Below are 19,600 nucleotides of genomic sequence, written 5' to 3' on the forward strand. Positions count from 1 at the left end.
GCGAGTGGTTTTTCTTTTTTTATATACTTTTTCTTAAGAGATATTTAAATATCTAGTATGCGTGTCATTCACCCTACTTCCTTGGATAATCGTAGGGTCACATTTCCTATTACGAGAATATCTTGTTATCCATATACCACCTGGTTATTATAATATTGGCGCTTCGTACGTTTTACTTGCAGCTACGTCGAAGGTGACGTATGTTGGCAAGTCCCTTAATATGTGCAGCGCTTTACCTATAGGGAACTAGCGACAGACAAGAGGAACATACATTGCTCCCAAGTTCCACTGAAAGATGACGGCAGCATGGACAAGGAAGTTTCCGCAAATATAATGAAAATTTGAACTGACACGCGCATCTATAAGCATTTCCTTTATCCTGTTGCTTGCCTCCAGATTTCGTTCTTCATACAGTAGCATACGTATTACTAGAGGGAATACTGCTTACTAGGCGAAACACTTCTGCGACCCTGTGTGCGCGCCCCAAGCACAGCTCTTCCCGCATCATGCAAATGGTGGAAAACATGAATTCGTTTAAACCTCGTCCAATTTACTTCGAACGATGTTCTGATTTTTTTCTTGTCTCTATTTATATTAGGCCTTACTTGATCTATAGCAATGATTAGCATCTTTTCGGCCTCATTTCTACAACCGTATTTATTTCAAAACATTAGAAATCAAAGTTGATTTCTACAATATGCATAATACAATCAAATATGGTTAGTTTTACTGCCCGAATGCTAATGATCTCTAGCCGGACGGCCGCCTTAAGAAGCGCCAAGAGTTATTCCTGAAGTCGAACGTATATAAAAGAACGAAGCAATAAATATTTTAAGCCTGCATTGCTCTAAAGAGAAGCCACAGCTTCGCCCGAAAGGCAGAGCACCGATTGCAATAGCAAATCAATAGCAATAGCAATAGTGACGGTAGCAGTTTTATCGGCCGTATATACGAATGAACATTCGCTTACTAATCAAATTGACAAGCATCGTGTCACGTCAACACAAGCAAGCATGAACGCATCTCGCACGATGACCGCGCACAACCGCTTTCAAAAGGCTGCAGCGAGGAAGCGCCGCAGAAACAGCCAGCGAATTCACCTTCGTGCTTCCCCTCACTTCAACGCAAATTAAGCTGTGAGAACACCGCGCATATGAAGCTATGAAGTCTCGGGGTGCACTCTGTCCCCATCGCAGATCGCTTTCATGATAGGGCCCAGGCAGCCGCCGCCGGCGTAGGACATCCCGCCATTCCCGTCCTCTCGTTCCATTTCGCGCGACGGAAGACGGCACGCCTTCCTCCCGGCTTTCCTCCCTGGTGTGCGCAATAATGAGCCACCATCGTCGGCTGACCCTCGCACGCTTTCAATCGCACATACAGCTTACGCCACCGACCGATGATATTAGCGTGCTTGGAATTTATACGGAATATCATGGTGACGATGACGCGACGCGGAAATGGGCTTGGAGTTTGCACATAATTGGTGTCGCAGTAAAAATGCTTCACGCAATACAGCTCAACCACCTGATGCAATTAAAGTAGCTGCAGTTCGCCTTCTGAACGAAGCGATGCCATCGTTCTCTTTAGCCGATGAATGACTGCAGCAACATATTTGTCTCTGGTAACTTTATTGGGTTAAGTTCCTGAACCTAAAGAACACGCGCACGTAAAAAAAGCGCATGCGCTCTCTTCCTTTCCAGCCTGATAGAATCGATGTATTTCTACTCAGGCTGAGTGGTCAATATGCCGCCGGAAAATCACGCCCTGTGCGGAAAACTTCTGTGTTCAGTCGATAGTCGCTAGGTTGGCGCGTCAAGGTGCGGCTTTTGGCACGCGAAGATGCAGAGCTTACTGCGAATGAGTGAACAATAATGTCGCCAATGACCTTCGGTTGAAATTTGGCATCTACAAATTTTGTAATGCAGCGTCATTTTTTTCTTGATGATATGGGCACAGGATCAATTTTTCTCATGTATTCGCCTAATATCTGCCAGATTGAACTATTCGCTTTGTCAATATAGTGCTCAGTGGCAGTTTCAGCAAGTCTCTTTCTTTTTTTTTCTCTTGGTATAAAAATGTTAGCGGCGGATCTGAGGAACGCGCATAATGAATGGCAAGTCTGGAATTGCATTTTTGCAGTCAGTGTTCGCCCCCCATCAGCCTGTTGCGCCAGCAAATTGCGTTCTGTAACAGCGCCATGAGTGCAAAATATCCTGCGGCCGAATTTTTTGTAACTGCTCTTTGTCTTTGGCAAGCAGTTCTCGCTATAAATTGTAGCATCCATCCATCCATCCATCCATCCATCCATCCATCCATGGATCCATCCATCCATCGATCCATATCCATCCATCCATCCATCCATCCATCCATCCATCCATCCATCCATCCATCCATCCATCCATCCATCCATCCATCCATCCATCCATATCCATCCATCCATCCATCCATCCATATCTATCCATTCATATCCATCCATCCATTCATCCATCCATCAAACAGCCTTCTACTCCAACGCAGCAGCCCAACTTGCCTTCCAGCTAGGGTGACTGGGTATATATTCATGGTCGAGATGCATCGTGGTGACCCCGTCGTCGTCCCTCCAACTTCATCATCTGTCTCTTCTCATGTTGTATTTGTCACGCCTACTACGTTTATCAAGGGGTGTAAGCTCTTTGGTAGCTTAGGCTACCAGAAATATTCTCGTGGTCATGATGCTGTAGTAGTCGTAACTTCGTCCTCACTCGAGCTTTATGATCCGAATTTCTACATGACGTCACCACACTGCCATCGTCAAAAAGTCGTCATGTATTTGTTGCCAGACTGCCATCGTGAAGTCGTTGTGGTCATTCTGTTGTAGTCATAAAAGCTTTGTCATTCGGATCTTGTCATGCCATCATTGTCATGTCATCGCTATGTATGCGTCGCCGTCACGAGTTCGTTGTTACATCTTCGTCCCGATGCCTGCGTAGTCATTCTATAGTCGTCATTGGAGCTTCGTATTTACTTTGTTACGAAAATAAAAGAGACGTAGTCACCTTATAATGATGATGACTACTCCTTTGCGCATAGCGGAAGCAACTATATAAACATATATGTAAGAAAATGAAACGAAACCACGTCGTATGTCAGCAATCCGCAGCATGCATTCATATACACCAATGAACATATAAATATAAACGGTGACTCGCATGCATACATGCAAGTCACACCACTAAGAGTTTGTAAACAAAGACACAAACACGCACAAGTGGCCGTGATTTAGACTGCGATGAGCGTTAAAGAGATGTGGAGTTACACTGAGTTAAAATAATGCACGCACAGTATAAAATAAATAAAAAAAGTGTAAAACCTAATATACAAGCGATAATATTTATAAATAGAAGAAGCAAGTTTTGGTAACATAGTGATACTATTATGTGCGCTATCTAATACTTTTGAGGCATGCCTGTGTCTTCGTAAAAATGTTCAACTGCGTTCCATGATTTTGACTGTGCTATTCTTGATAACAATATGCCCAGCAATTTTGCGAGTAAGAAAGGTCGGTGAAGATCAATAGAGTGTATAGGGACTTGTACCAGCTGCCGTCCTTGCGTCGCGTATATGAGGAAGTTGAGGAGTAGATGGCGAACATTGTCATTGTCGTGCCCACAGAGACAAGCCGGGGAAGAAGCCTGTTATATGCGATATAGGAAGCGTTTGGTGTATGCTGTTCCAAGCTCGATCGATGAATTAGTGTTTCGGTACTTTTCGAAAATTCTACATCCGGCTGGCTTTTCAACTGAGGGTTCACTTCGTAAATAGTTCATTCCTTGGTATTTTCATTATTACAGGTTGACATAGCCAAGTCCTTCCTTAGCACTCTCAATATTCATTTTGTGTTTATTCGTGATAAGGGAATGAGTTACATTTCAGCATATTTATGGGCTGATTTGGCCAACGAGCTCGCTAAATCGTTGCCTGCTAAACCAGCATGTCGCGGGACCCAGTGTAATATCACTTCATGTTTTCATTCATTAGCCGGAGTTACGCTGTTCAGTACTGCGTATGTCATTCGTGCTTGTGGTTGGCGGTCATCAATGCTTCCAACATTTGCTCAAGCCGATAAGGAGCCCGTACAAATTACCCACTTTCTTGGTGTCTCATATGTTTAGATAAAACATGTGGCTTGGAGAACTGCCACTAATTTCGCTATTGTTGGTGACGACGTGTGTCCTAGTCGACATGCACACTGTACCCGTAAATATTGTATAACATAGGCTGAGAGCTTGGTCATTTGGCTCTTGTAATGCCGTCGTCATGTCATCACACCTACACCGACACAGTGGCCTAAGTTTTCTAAAAGCGTGGGCTACAAAGTACGAAGTGATGCCGTCACAGCCGCTTCATCGTCGTCATTCCATCCTTTTAATCCAACTTTTTTTCCTGCCGCCTTTCTCATGTCCTCGTCGTTATGCAGTCTTCGTGCATTCGTTGTCATAACACAATCGTGGTGCGGGTCTAGCTTTGTCACGTGACTCTAACCTTGTCATCGTCCCGACGCAGTCCTTGGCAACGCGTCGTCGTGCAGCAGTCATCGTCACGCATTCCTTGTCATACCGTCTTCGTAAAGCCGTCGCGGTCTTACCATTGTCATAATTTTACCTTCGTCATGTGACTCTCGTCAGGCCGTCGTCATCGGTCCATGGCCATCACACAGTCATCGTCATACGATTGTCGCAATGCCGTCGTGGCCACGCCGTCATTCGACCATCCTCCTTGTTCAGCAACGCCTCCTCATTGTTGTCCCACCGTCGTCATTTTTACTGCCTACGTCACACCGCTGACGCCATTCATCTTCGTAGTTCTTTTGTGGTAACTTAATTGCGAATATAGCGCCACCGTTGTGCCATCATCATCATCGCTTCTTCGTCACACAGTCACAGACACCCGTTGTCGTATCGTCGACATCAGTCTGTTGTGGTACGGTAATCGTATATAATATATATGTTCTTCGTTTCGATAAAAATTTAGTTGAGAGTTAGCGCTCGTCCTGTCTGCTCCTTTCTGTGTCCGTGTTTCACTTCGCGCTAGAAGCCAAAATCATGTTACGGTAATCGTTGTCGATCCGCAGTTTGATACCATCATCGAAACGACGTTGTCGTCACACGCCCGTTGTTATCCCATTGCAGTGATGCCAACATCGTCACGCTGTCCTATGTATATCATCGTCAACACTTAGGAATCATATTTCGTTGTCGTTATGTCATCGCCGTCATGGTGCCTTTGCCTTTCAATCAACGAATTCCGTCTGTGTCATTCATCTGTCGACACTGTCGTTGTCGTACAATCGTCGTGCCATCCGGCTCGTTTGCAACTTTGGCGGGCAAGTGTCACAGAAATGTCGGCTGATAACGGAGACCGTGTATATCGTATATAGACGAAGCAAGGGAAGTGTCGGGATATCCATTACATATATTAAATAGACATGACTTCAGCAAAACGATGTATAACTATGTTTCCTAGATGCACCCGCAGTCGTGAGATGGATTCTGCTGTACATTTTGGTCTATAGAAAATAACTTTTTTTTTCTGAGGCAGCTTACACCAATGCCATGCCGAGTGAACACTGCAGGCAAGCCTGCGACAGGAACAGGCTGTGCGATATCGCGCTTGTTCTTCCGGTATTGCGCAAGCTGGCGGGAATAGTTGTACCCGAAGCGCTGCACATCCTGGTTCATACAATTCCTCGCAGAAATCTAAAGTGATGCATTAGACCTCGAATGGGCGACCGAGTTGAAAAGTCGCTCAGAATACGGATTTCTTATCGCCACTTTGTCAAGCACAGGCTATTTGAGTTGCCGAGAGAGAATCGCGCCGTCGCCGAATTTTGTTGCCAACAAAAACGGATGCACATGATACGCATACGAACACTAAGACAGAGAGGCGTGCAAGCGGCTCGAGTGTCATCAGTTTCAATCTGCATTTTCCCTTGACGCGTATAGCCACTGCGGCCTTGTCCTTCTCGATATAAAGAGACGATGCAGCAGCGCCCCATTGGAAGCAGAGAATAGAATTACTGCTTTACAAAAACACAAATAAGCATGCCCCGAATGTCTTGGCACCAACTTTGTGGAAGTAAGTCGGGTAAAACCGCCGCGACAATCCATCAGTGTTGAAACAAGGACGTAACAGCTGCGCAGAAACTTTTATAAAGTGCATATGGTGAAAAATGGCCTTCGTGAAAGTGTTTTTAAGACTAGCATCATCATGAGTACTGTCGTAAATAGGATGGGTTTACATTGCGAAAAGCATGAAAAAACTTCAATTTTTGTAATGCTGGAACTAATGGAAAAGTTTATTTTTTCAAGATCACAAAAACAATTCATGCAAAACACAAGGTGTATGGCACGACGAAACTCATTGCAGCAGATGGTGTGCACGGCGAAAGGGTCGGTAAAGTGAAACAAACACAAATTAAGAAAAGATGAAGAACGGGCATTTGTCGCACGTAAGCGGAGCGCAAATGTGAATTTTGGAGAATATGAGCATTTTATGGCTTGAAGAATGCATGCGATTATCCTTCCGCGGCTTTCATTATTATAAAACTGTGTCCGTGAAAACACCCACACACATTATATGAGCCCTGAAGCCCAGAAAAATTTATCTTCCAAACTGCGGCACCATCACATGAAAGAGTGCTGTGGTTTTTGTCACTAAAGCATGCTGGATATTGCAACGGCAGCGCCTCTTGCCTGTTTGTCGAAAAGCTGTGTTGAGAACAATCTTAGTGTCTTTTTCTCTTCTGTCGATGCGGTTATAAAGGTACTTTTTCCTCACATGCAGAAAGGCTGACCTAAAGTTATTTCCAATAAGGAAGAAACAATGGATCCGAAGGCAACGATAGAACGAAGGAAGATATCAATTGAGCCTTATGAATTTGTGGAAAGCTATAACTATACGCAGACCCATCAAGACTTATCTTGTACGCATATGTGAACGTTAGTAACTCAACTGACGCTTTCAAAGAAGATACGCCCATATGCAACTGCCAGCAGAGTACCGAATGCTGTACAACAGTTAGTAGTTTGAAGAATGGTGGCAACTACACAGGTCAACAAAGTGCACTCGAAACACAAATGGCGCATCTTTTGCGCCCTAAGAAATGCCATGGCTTCGACGCCTGGTCGCTGCTTCCGTGATCCGGTGCCTTTCTGTTTGTGTGTGCATGCGATGTGCGTGCATTCGTGTGTATGTCGTGTGTTTTGTGTGCGTGTGTGCGCCTGTGCTCGTATGTGTTTTGTATCTAGGCCCCTGTGTGTGTGTGTGTTTGTGTGTGTGTGTGTGTGTGTACGTGCGTGTGCGTGTGCGTGTGTGTGTGTGTGTGTGTGTGTGTGTGTGTGTGTTTGTTGGGTGTAGGGGGAAGTTCTCTGTGCATTATAATGCATGTTGTGTGAATGTGTCTGTTATATGGCTGTGTTGGGTATGTGCTTGAGTTGTGCGCGTGTTGTGTGTGTTATGTGTGTATGTTGTGTGCGGTGCATGTGTGTGCGTGCATGCAAGGTTATTTATTGAAACGTTGGATGTACCGTCTCAAGGAGCAACACGGCGGCTGTCGCTATCCCAGATGCCTTAGTGGAGGGCTGTGGATTAATTTCGAAAAGCTGGGCTTCTGTAACGCGCATCTAAATCCACATACACAGTCATTTTTGGTTTCGCCCCTATCAAACAGATGCCGCCATTGCCAGGATTCGAACCAGTCACCTCAACCTTATCAGCAGAACCCAATAGCGGCCGTGCAGCTGTAGCATGGAGGGGGACGGGGGGAGGATATACCTAAAGAGTGGAACAAAAATCATCATGGTATACACGGTTAAGAGAAACCTTGGGAGCCCTCCGAGAACTAATAGTTATTGTTTGTGAACCTTGTCCATTACGTTAGTTGCTACCGCATGTGTTACGCTTTATTATTAGAACTCCGGTAATTATTTCTCCGACATGTAGAGCTTCTCTGGCAAACGTGCGATTTGTTATTGGTCAGTTATTGGTCTGTCCAGTCTGCGAGTAACGTATTGCGTGTGTTTTATTACTGGTTTACTGGTGAATGTAGGACTTGGCAAGAAAATAACCCGCCGTGGTTGCTCAGTGGCTATGGTGTTAGGCTGCTGAGCACGAGGTCGCGGGATCGAATTCCGGCCACGGCGGCCGCATTTCGATGGGGGCGAAATGCGAAAACGCCCGTGTACTTAGATTTAGGTGCACGTTAAAGAACCCCAGGTGGTCAAAATTTCCGGAGTCCCCCACTACGGCGTGCCTCATAATCAGAAAGTGGTTTTGGCACGTAAAACCCCATATATTATTATTATTATTATTATTGGCAAGAAAATACATCTCCTACGCGAGCAAAATTTTGCATCCACTCTACGCAGGAGTGCGAACACTAGAGGTCACTAGACGTCACGAATTTATCTAAGTACTTTAGCATAACCAGGCTGGGAGTTCGTTACACACACACACACACACGCATATATATATATATATATATATATATATATATATATATATATATATATATATATATATATATATATACATGGTGTTTTCCTAAACCACACAGAAATTTTTAAAATGTACCTGTGCAAAGTAGCATGACTGAAAAGATTGAGCAAGATTACTCAATTGAACACGCATTGTTAGCAAGAGAAAGCAACAAAACATGTTAAATTACTTTCGAAGATGTCCTGCTTTACTTTTTAGGTTATTACTGTACACAACCATCCATTTACGAATTGTAGCTGGTAATATCGCCAGGTGAGTAGCCGCTTGGAAAAAATTTTAGGGGCGACAACAGCTTCGACACATTCATTCCCAAAGTGCTCGACGAAGTGCATTAGCGTTCCAGTTATTTTTGCGCTTTATTGCCTAAAAAGGCGCTCTTTTAAAGAAGTGAAACAGTAGTGCAGCTTACTGCAAGCTTGACGGCGGATATCTTGAAGCCCCTGGGATCCTTAGAATTAATTCCAAGTGCATATGGATGTCTTGCAAATTCACGGGTTACCATTTGTAAGTTGCAAGATGTGTCAGGATGTAAGTAAATAAAACCTTATTTAGCATGTTTTTGTCAATTCCCCGATTCAGCATTTCGGCTCGTCGTTCAGCTAGTGTCACCGTGTCGAGTAACAAAGCTCGAGGACTGCAAATGCGCTAACTGCCACAAGCAACACACATATATGTATATGTATGTTGTATATATATATACAACATACATGTATATTGCATGTATATTGTACTTATATTGTATATGTATAAGTATATATATATATTTATATTATAAGAAGCCAACCAACACTGACACCAAGGACAACGACAACATAGGGGAAAGTACTTGTGCTTAGTAAATGAAATAAAGCAACGATAAATTAATGGAAATTAAAGTGGATGAAAAAACAACTTGCCGCAGGTGGGAACCGAACCAGGGAAAACGGTGCCGCGGTAGCTCAATTGGTAGACCATCGCACGCGAAATGCGGAGGCTGTGGGTTCGGTTCCCACCAGCGGCAAGTTGTTTTTTCATCCACTTTAATTTCCATTAATTTATCGTTTCTTTATTTCATTTACTAAGCACAAGTACTTTCCCCTATGCTGTCCTTGGTGTCAGTGTTTGTTGGCTTCTTATGATATGAATAATAAAAAACGGGCCCCTCGGTTAACCCCCTTTCTTCTCGTTATATATTTATATATATATATATATATATATATATATACATATATATATATATATATATATATATATATATATATATATATATATATATATATTGTTGAAAGAATAGAAGCACGTAGGAAATATAACAGCATTTTGCTGAAGCTTCGGCCAGGGTCGGGCCTTCATCAAGAGTGTTATTGTGTGCAAACAGAGCTCAATTTACAGATTTTTTGCCATAGAAAGAAAAAGAAGTGAGACAGAGAAAGCTAAAACATTAGCACACACTTGCGAGTTTACAAAGTCGCATTTAAAAGAAAGTAGGTAGAATATGACCACAAGCACGGGCACATTAGTGGCGTCGTGAATACCAAAACGTGCATTGACTCATGTGCAAGTAATAGAAAACAGCCATGAATACAAACTTGCGCAGCATAAACAGTGGCGCTCTAGGGGGCATAAAATATTCGTGTACATAGAGTGGCATTATAAATCAAAAAACCGGTAGACAGTTTCTGAATAACCCACACGTGAACAGGTGGACATTCAGTCTCGTCTACAAGGAAGGAAAGACGAAAGAGGCAGCGAATGGAATTCAGAGGGGAAGGTCCACGTGTTACCAAAGAGCATGCAACGGGTCACTGCCGCTTGGAGACCTTTCTGCAGCTTTTGTACGACCACGAAGACAGTCAAAGCGTTCCCACTTGGCCATAGGACGGCAGTACTGTGACCTCCATTGACCTCTTGAGTTGAACGAACGGCGTTCCATTGCATGTTTTACAAAATGAAAAGGAATATATGATACGCGAAGTACTAAACTTCAATATAACAGCACGATGAGAAGACTGCAATCTCTATCCGCTACATTCCAGCAGCCACGTCTTTCGGCTTTCCTCCCTTCGGGACACGACTGAGTGTACAGTTGTTCCCGTATGGGTTGGTCACTGTATGTGCGCGCAAGCTCGTATTCACGTTTTTGTTTCTTTCTCACTTCTTCCTTGTTTTACAGAGAAAAATGTATAAATTAAGCTCTGTAAGCTTGCAGTCCCACTCTTGATGAAGGCAGGACTCAGGCCAGAACGTCAGTAAAATCCTCTTTCTTTTTTTCTAATTGCTTTCATTCTTGCAACTATCTCTGTGCCGAATCCTGTGATATTATGCTTCACTGATATGTATATGCCTGGATATATCAATGGGCCAAGCGCATTTAGAAAAATCAGAAACACAACTTCGCGGTAATCTTCATCTTTTTTGCCCCAAACGTTTGCGTCCGTGGACCGACCTTTTTCAGGGGCTCCTTGAAAATTCAGTTGAACAAGATTGGTCCAGCGACCGAGCTAAACCGAATAACGGAATCAACGAAATAAAGGCAACAAGACTTCGAATATATATATATATATATATATATATATATATATATATATATATATATATATATATATATATGAGGAGTGGGGGCACATATAAGCTGCAACTATGGACGGTTTAATGAAGACGTGAACTTCAACGCCTCTGATACAATAAGTACATGACAAGCAGTAAACAACACCGTGAGATTGCAACTAAGCCGTGCTTGACGACTCAGGGGTCATCGGGAATGTTGCCAACAATCTCTGACATAGCATTTTGTGCAGGGACTATACGTTGGAACAAATACGCTGTCGCTGCCGGAATGAATCATTTCCTTAACAGAATTTTTTTCTAAATGTAGTAGAGCTCAAGACGAGACGCAACTGAGATTTGAAATGGCTCGATGCCATGATCTCTCCTATGACTGTTGTTCGACGGTCAGACCATACGGTCCCTCGCACTCACGCATGCACCCACACACACACACACACACACACACACACACACACACACACACACACACACACACACACACACACACACACACACACACACGCACACGCACACGCACACACACACCCACACACAAAAAATTTTAAATTATGACAAGATGTGTCGACGCAGTCCGTGCGCCACGCTCAGGCCTAGTGTGAAGTGTGCATCGCAGTCATGCTCAGATCAGATTACGACTCGGGCAGATATCTGGCATTTTTAGACAAATATTTGCATTCCTAAGTCATTTTTCTACAATAGCAACGCGCCACAGAGGACGGCACAGCAAACCCATTACGGTTTTCTATGCCCGCGCCTTCTAGTCACGCAAATGAACAAACCCGCAAAAATTGCGTGGACGTGGTTTTGTTCAATGACGCTGCCATTCGACGATGCGGGCAGTTTCTATTAGCACGCTATACGAGTGCCATCTGTTCGTGCAAACAGACCCCCGCATACAGTGGATGAACGTGTTGCATGTCAATGACATGGCCATACGACGATGCACACAGTTTCGATTAGGAAGCTATTAGTGATGCAAAAGACCAAGTATTACTTCTACTTGTTTAGTCTGAAGCTCAATACTTGCAAGAATACGCAAGAACCAATGTGACATGCACAGAAATTCGAAACCCCATGAGCGACAATCGATAAAGAACACGGTCAGTATGAATTGACTTTTATCTTCTGAAACTTCAGCTCTCAGCCCTACGGAAATCTGTTTGGAGAGATAGTTTCATCTTAGGGCACAAAAGAAAAAAAATTTAAAGAATACAGTGATCACGTCATGCTTGTGTTGTCCTACAGTATTGTTTAAACGCGCATTCTCGCCGTAGTTGTCAATTAGAAGTAGACCACACTAGTGCAATGTTTGTTACAATGCTCTCCTGATTCTCTAAACATCGCGCACTATAGTATAAATACAAGTCGTGCCATCAGCAAAGACCATTATACCTTGTACTTATATATTTACCTTGTATTTCAAAAAAGCGTGTCTGGTGTGGTTTAAAAATGAGTAGTGTTTGAAGCAATCGATATCCTGACTGCTCTTTCGCGGTGGCAATGTCCAGTTACCGCATCAAGCCATGCGCAAGTTTTGAAACAAACAAAAAATTGGCATGTCTGTCTATAGATCTCCAAAAATCACTAGTCGTGGGAGTCTAACAAAACGCAGCACTTTGAATGCTTCTCTCTCCCTGTCTATAGATTTTCGTTGAAGAGCTTTGCATGAGCTGCGAGGCAAAACTATCAGTGGCGTAATATAAACAGCCACCGGGGAAGAAAGTGTTATCTTAAATCCTACCTTCCACTTACCGGACACCACGGGGGCCATTGCTCACAATTAGTAAATCAGAGCGGATTGGTGAGAAATGCTTCTTTCGCACACAAAAAATAAAAATAAAACAAATGTAAAGACATGCCACCATAACCACCGTTTTTTGCCGCTCCCTTGAGGAAAGAATGCAGCGTTGTACCGTACGTAGCTTACAACGAAACTTACGTACTTTATGCACACAACCTACAGCGCCTGCCTTATGTATTCGGTTACGCATGTGTCATACAGTACAGTTGTTTTTGTTTTGTTTTTCAGGGTTTTTTTCTACCGTGTTGTGTTTTCCTACCCCCTGAGGTGTTTTCGTGAGTAAACAGGAGATTTCGTTCTTACTCTTGTATCCTCACATGTCAAGTGCACAAGCGCTTATACACACGCTTCATGTTTATGTAAGCGATTCGCCCGTGATTGATTAGCGATGTGCCCCAAGGAGTCTCGTATGTTTTGGACGCATCACAAGCAACATAAATTACTATTTTTGTAAAAGATTGTGAAAGAGGCAACCATAATAGAATTTCATACTCTGTGCGGCAGGAAAAGAGACGGTCGAAATGCAGAGCTAGGGTAATGTAGGTTGGCTTTCTCAATGAACAGATGCCTTAAATGCGATCAATATATTGCGACGTTGGTTTGTTTCTTCTGTAAGGTAACATGATCACGATCGATTCTATATGTAAGTGAAGTTCATGACTTATAGCGTCTGATCTTGTCATGTTTCTTCACTGTACCTGCGCTGGGTCACAGACAACTTGCAACGTCTCTGCTTAGAATTATATCCAAACCTCGTCCGTCGTAGTCACACAGCAGAGGTACGTTATATGCAACATATAACAAACATTTTAAATGTTGTATGCGTGGTACAATGAATTCAAAGCCTCAACATGAAACATATCGATTTGTTCTTTTTTGTCTATTTCAAGGCGCTTCTGAACTTAAAGAATCTCCTGATGGGTTGAATATATAAGCTTCTAACCTAATGGTACTTCCTTCATAAGACGCGGAGAGAGACATTATTGAACTCTTATGATGCCTGCGCCCACTCAATAATTCACATACATTGTTCACGTGCAGCATTACCGGTATATTCATATGAATCCCGCCCCCTTCTTTAACAAGTACTGCTAAAAGCCAATAGGTAAGCGGTAACCGCTTTAACAGCCATAACTCTAGATACTGTGGAGCCAGCCTGCAAAAAACATTAAAGTCACAATATTTTGAATCTTCTTGTATTCGGCATTTCCGTAATACTCGCAACACGCTGGCACTTGATGCCGTGATATATTGCACCGTGAGTTGAAACAGAGCTTCAGATTATGAACCTTTCGGTTGCCACGGATGTTTGTCATTTGCTGCCCTAGAACTTTGGTGGTGTATATACGTAGCACGTGAACAACAATTCTGTTGTGAGTCGCATACTTGCCCTGCTTTCGAAACGAGTCGCTCCTCTCTGCCTGCGTCTGCACGTCAACAAACGCGGTGTATCGGCACGGAGCACGTTCATTTCGTAACAGATGCCACCTTTCTTTTGCGGTAAATTCGGGGGTCCACCTGTAAAAATGGATATGGGCGTCGTGTTCATCGTCCGGTCATTGAAAAGATAACGCACAAATAGACAAGGAAGGCTCATGGGGGCCGAAGATATCACCTTCAGTCAAATGTGTGAAATTTACATACTTTTATGCCAAGGTGTTGGAGACTGCATGGAAAACAAGTCAAGGTGGGATAAGAAGAACCTTGTGCATTTTGCGGAGATCCATCATATTACATACTGTATAAATATTGTGTAACGAAGAGCGACCTCAAGCATTCAGGTGCATCTCAAGCATATTATATACAACGAAGAAGAACTGCATTTATTTTAGTCATTCATGCTACGTTTCTTCATTCAAAATATTGAAGGATCCGCTCAAATTACATGCACAGGTTAATTAGTAGGTGCAAGCGTTACAACAAGGAAAAATATATTTTGCAGTGACCACCAAAATGCCCCACTTCAAACGTCCCGTTAAACTCTATTGTGCCTTCACCAAAGCGGCGTTCGTCTGAAGCGATACATTTCACTCACAAGAGAAATGGGTACACTTTAGGAAGTGAATATTTATTGCGCACTCTAGCGTGAGTGAATATTTTCATCCTTTTTACCAAACGGCATGGCTTGCGCCATCATTCTTAATTTTAATATATGTACCTCAGCGACTGTATACACTTTTGTTCGTGACCCTTTTTATTCTTCTGGTTATGTCCAGCTGTGGCAATAAAAAAAGTCCCTCGACCTTGATATATGAATCACTAGTACTTGCTGCGTAAGAAACGCGACTCCTTTTTACTTTAGTTTGTTCGATATTCTAACACACATCTACTGCGCTGAAGGCAGATCTATGCTTGACGTGTCACGGCCCGTCAGCCGTGGCGAAGAAAAAGTTTTTTGCCCGTCAGCGCTCGTTGGGATGCATTCTTGAGTAGTTGCCAACGTTCTGTGTGACGCCTGCGTTCATGGAAGAACTACAAGTGGCAGCTCAATTATGAAATTTTTATTATCATGCGGTGTTGCATTAACGCACGTTTCCGCATTAGCTTTACCTAAACGCCAACTGCGTATAAACTGTTAGTAGACGATGATTTATGGCTTCATTGAGAAGAAAAAAAAGGTCTTCTCGTTCGCAATATACCACCTTGCGTTTCTATAAGCGACGGCATTCAAGTGGCCCTGCCAGAGCACCTGCTGGGCTCACGCGAATACCGAAGATAGCGAAAAGCCTGCGCTAGTGCTCGACCTAGTGGATAATCAAACATACACTCGTGAGGAAAAGCATGCCGACCAGGGATTGCGCGATAAGGTCGATTCTTTCCACTGCTTGTGAATGTAGTTTGAAATCGGGGAATGCAGGGGCGGTATTCTGAAACCTCGGCTAGTTTGCCGTCAGGCACGCGCTGATTGGCTGGTTGAGCCAAATCGGATGACGTAGCTCAACCGATTTCGCTAAAACAACCAATCAGCGCGCACCTGAGGGCGAACTATTGTCGAGGCGATGTTATTGCCGAAGTGGATCGCTTCAGAATACGGCACCTGCTCAAACATGACATTGCAGACTTTCCTGTGCACGCGTCAATTTCACTTAATCCATGCTAATTAGCAGTAAACTCACTCTTTTTGGAGAGCCTGGGGTCCGTGCACTTTTCCTCACGGGTGTACCTGGCAGATTATCTTAATCTTTCCCGTCGTGTGCCTTGCACTACCATTTTCGATCAGTGGTCAAAGATAATTGCATCTAACTGGACGACATGCTGCCGGTAGAGCAATCACATATACCACGTGAGCGTTCCAGCGTGTACACTAATTAATATTTTTTAACGAAACGGCGAGGTCGCAAGCATTCTTCGAAAAAGATTATTACTATATTTGGCTTGGTGGTCCAGCGCATACGGCTGCAGACATGGCGAATAATTCGCGGAAACGTTAGGGGCAGTATAATTATTTAACGCAAATAAGGTGAAGAATAATAAAGCCCATAAGCACTGTTTTGGCTAACCACCGCACCATTCGCCTACTACGAGGATAATACGATTGCTGAAACTTCGAGAGGAACTAATGCTGGACGTTATATCGTTCATAAAAAATGAAAGCACACGTCAGCCACGTTTAACGCCATTAGCAGACGCGGCGCGTAGAAAACGACTGCAAGCCGATACTGGGTGCGCAGTCGAAAACACTGTATTTTTGTGGACAGGACGCGTTTCTCGAATGCGATATTCAGCACCCATCTAAAAGACGCGTCGTACTTTTATATTCTTCTACAATTAGTCATACGCTCAGGTACACATAAACTCGTCATGCTGTGCCAGTGACTTAAGCTGTCTGCAGCGCCTAACACAAATTCTACGCTATACGTGATTGCATTAAATATCCTTGACCTGAGCATTTACCCTTCACTGCACTCGTGGCAATATACCTTAATAACATGCGCAGAGCCACTGAGCGAGAACGTCAGTGCACTGGGGCGCTGCGCTCGTGCGGAGAGCGAAAAGTATAACGCTCTAATCCCGCTCCCCTACAGCGTCGATGGAGCGTGGGCTCCATTGTAGTTTTGTAACCAAGCAGCCGGTGTGTGGCTCCCGCCTCTGTGCGATTCACTCTTGAAAAAAAAAAAAGATGCTGGCTCTCCCGTAATCCAGGGTATACGTAAGCAGTAAATGGCTACCGGCAAAGCAGATTGGTTGGAGATGATACGAGCCACAATCTTGAAACGGGTGTAGTGCATGTTCGCAACGGCGTGCCCCACCACACCGCAACGCACCACGCTATACTGTGCACTGGTTTATATGGGCGATACGGTTTCCCGTCACAGACAGAATCTCATTGCAAGTCTCGGGTCGGTCAAACAGCCATTTGGGGTTATGCCGGCGCACCGGACGCCCCGCGGGTCTCAGACCACTGGCATTCGAAAAGCGCTCTAGCTGGGCTGGCCGGCAGAATGCTAGCCTACTGTTCGGGTGCACTGAAGAGAGCGTGTGGAGGTCACGATTTCATGTAACGAAAAAGATTTTCTTGCGCCGCTATTGCCCACATGCGCTGTGGCAATAACTGACGGACGGCCACGCTGATTTTGGGCCATCTTCAAAGCGACGAACCATACAGAAAAAGGAGGCGGAATAAACATCTATTGATGAGAATAAGGAAAAGGGGGAGAAGGAAGCGGTGCAGGGTGGGTTCCTAGTTCAAGGCTCCAGTGGCCACCCCGACGAACCCAGCTTGATCGAGGAGGCCAATCTGGGAATCGAAGTTATCAAGAGCGAGAATGGCCTCCCAGGTCTCCCTTAGTAAGATGGGTACCATTGGTGAAATTTCAGTGTGAGGCCTTTCGGCGCATTCCAATGTTACGCGAGGCACCGAATGACAGGACCCGCAACACGGGCAAGGGTTATAGCAGAAGGTTGGGTTTAGTTTACGGTATTTGCCTAAATGTGGGTAGCTATGCGCCTGTATTTTTTCTACATTTCTGCGGCTCGTGTACGTTAAGTAGTTTGTGTCACGGGCGGTGCTGTTGTCGGGTTCTTCGCTGGTGCTGTAGTGCATTGCCTATACAAAATCCACGGCCATGGTGGCGTCACAGGTATTACGTATCTGAACTTCACTGCAGTGTGCGCTCAAAACGCCCGACTATAAATTAGCCTGGAGGGATTCGTAATGCCGATATGCTACCACGTGATAGGATAGCTGTCAACGGCAAAGGAAGCAAACGCAAGTGAACCGAGGCTCCGTCCGTTCGATGAGTTAATGATAGCGCCGACAAGCGTTAAGCACGCGCCAGCCACTCCAAGAAGACGGCCCAAGCTTGCAAGGCCCGCCTCGACACACCACGTGGTTCAAATTGTGCGCGTCATGAGGCGCAGGACATCGAGCAGCGATCAAGCGCCCTAAGGGAAGAGGGTCGCCCAACATGGATGCGGAGCTGACCATGCTTTTTTGAAGAACACAACGTACATCACTTACGTTGCAGGACGGAAAACGAGATCCAGTGAGCTTTCTTTATTGTAATTGCCCGTGAAATACAGTTAAATTAAGACACCAATTAAGTCAATCATAAAGATAAGGAAGAGAGCACAGATATTTAAAAAAATGCAGGAGTTCCAACAAATTGGAATCTAAATAAAGCGAAGTTTTGTGTGTGAGTGCATGAGGAGTCGAAGCCCGAGTACACATACGACTACACGCTACCACCGCCACACACACACACACACACACACATACACGCACACACACACACACACACAAACACACACACACACACACGCACACACGCACACACACACACACGCACACACACACACACACACATAGACACACGCACATACACGCATGCATAAAGCGTTGGCGAACTCCACTTTTGTTAAGGGGGAATCAGTGAGTACTAGAGAGTACAGCGGATGCCCTCAACGCATCATGGCTCCAGCGGCCGCATGGGCGTACGTACGTAGCGCAATTCGAATCTATTATATCAGCAGGCAGCGTTTGTACCTCATTACAGTGCAGCCGCGCGAGCGCGATGGCGAGCTTTCTGGTTCTTTTTCTTTTTCCTCGCGCCGCACAGATACATAGATGGATGTTATGAGCGTCCACTTTGAAACGGGGTGGTCGGTTGCGCCACCTAGCTTTTGCTATTATGCTGGCTAATGTCATGTCTAGGTTAAAGAAGAAAAAAAAGAAAAGGAAAAAAATAACCACGATGAATTCCTAAAACCAAATTTTCTGTCCCCCACTTGGGAACTTTGTTTTTGTACGTCTCCGTTTTTTGACGTTCCCCTACTTTTCTTCCGCCAATCTTCCAGTCGCCTTTTACTAATCTCTATTGCGTACATGGTTACTTTGCCCCTGCTTTCGGTGAACCCAAGGGCTTCAAAGAGGCGAGTGGTGCCTAAATCGACCACTGGGCAGATATCTCTACATTCTAATAAAACATGCTCCATCGTTTCTCTAGCTTTACCGCAGCAAGTAAATGCTTCTTCTTCCTTCGTATATCTCGCTTTATAAGTGCGTGTTCTAAGGCATCCTAATCTCGCTTCGAAAACTAATGAGCTTCCTTTTGAGTTATCATAAATTTTTTCTTTCCAGAATTCATTTTTTTTTGCTCTTGACTAGTTATTCATGGAAGGTTTCTTTTCCATTGCCGCCACCCATGAGATTATTTCAGCCTCTCTCACTTTCCGCTTGACGTTCTTTGTTGCTGTGTTCCTCACCTTACAGGCCAC

General features: G+C 44.3%; 1 long non-coding RNA gene across 2 annotated transcripts in view; it reads right to left on the reverse strand.

The window, feature by feature from the left end:
• Nucleotides 1-14,278: 14,278 nt before the first annotated feature.
• Nucleotides 14,279-19,600, reverse strand: part of LOC135907326 (uncharacterized) — a 240,408-nt gene continuing 235,086 nt past the window's right edge. For both annotated transcript variants that reach the window (XR_010565977.1, XR_010565976.1), the window contains exon 4: nt 14,279-14,401. This is a non-coding gene — a long non-coding RNA (uncharacterized lncRNA). The remainder of the gene's footprint in view (nt 14,402-19,600) is intronic.

Source organism: Dermacentor albipictus, chromosome 10 (assembly GCF_038994185.2).
Source record: "Dermacentor albipictus isolate Rhodes 1998 colony chromosome 10, USDA_Dalb.pri_finalv2, whole genome shotgun sequence".
In the NCBI taxonomy this organism is placed as follows: domain Eukaryota; kingdom Metazoa; phylum Arthropoda; class Arachnida; order Ixodida; family Ixodidae; genus Dermacentor; species Dermacentor albipictus.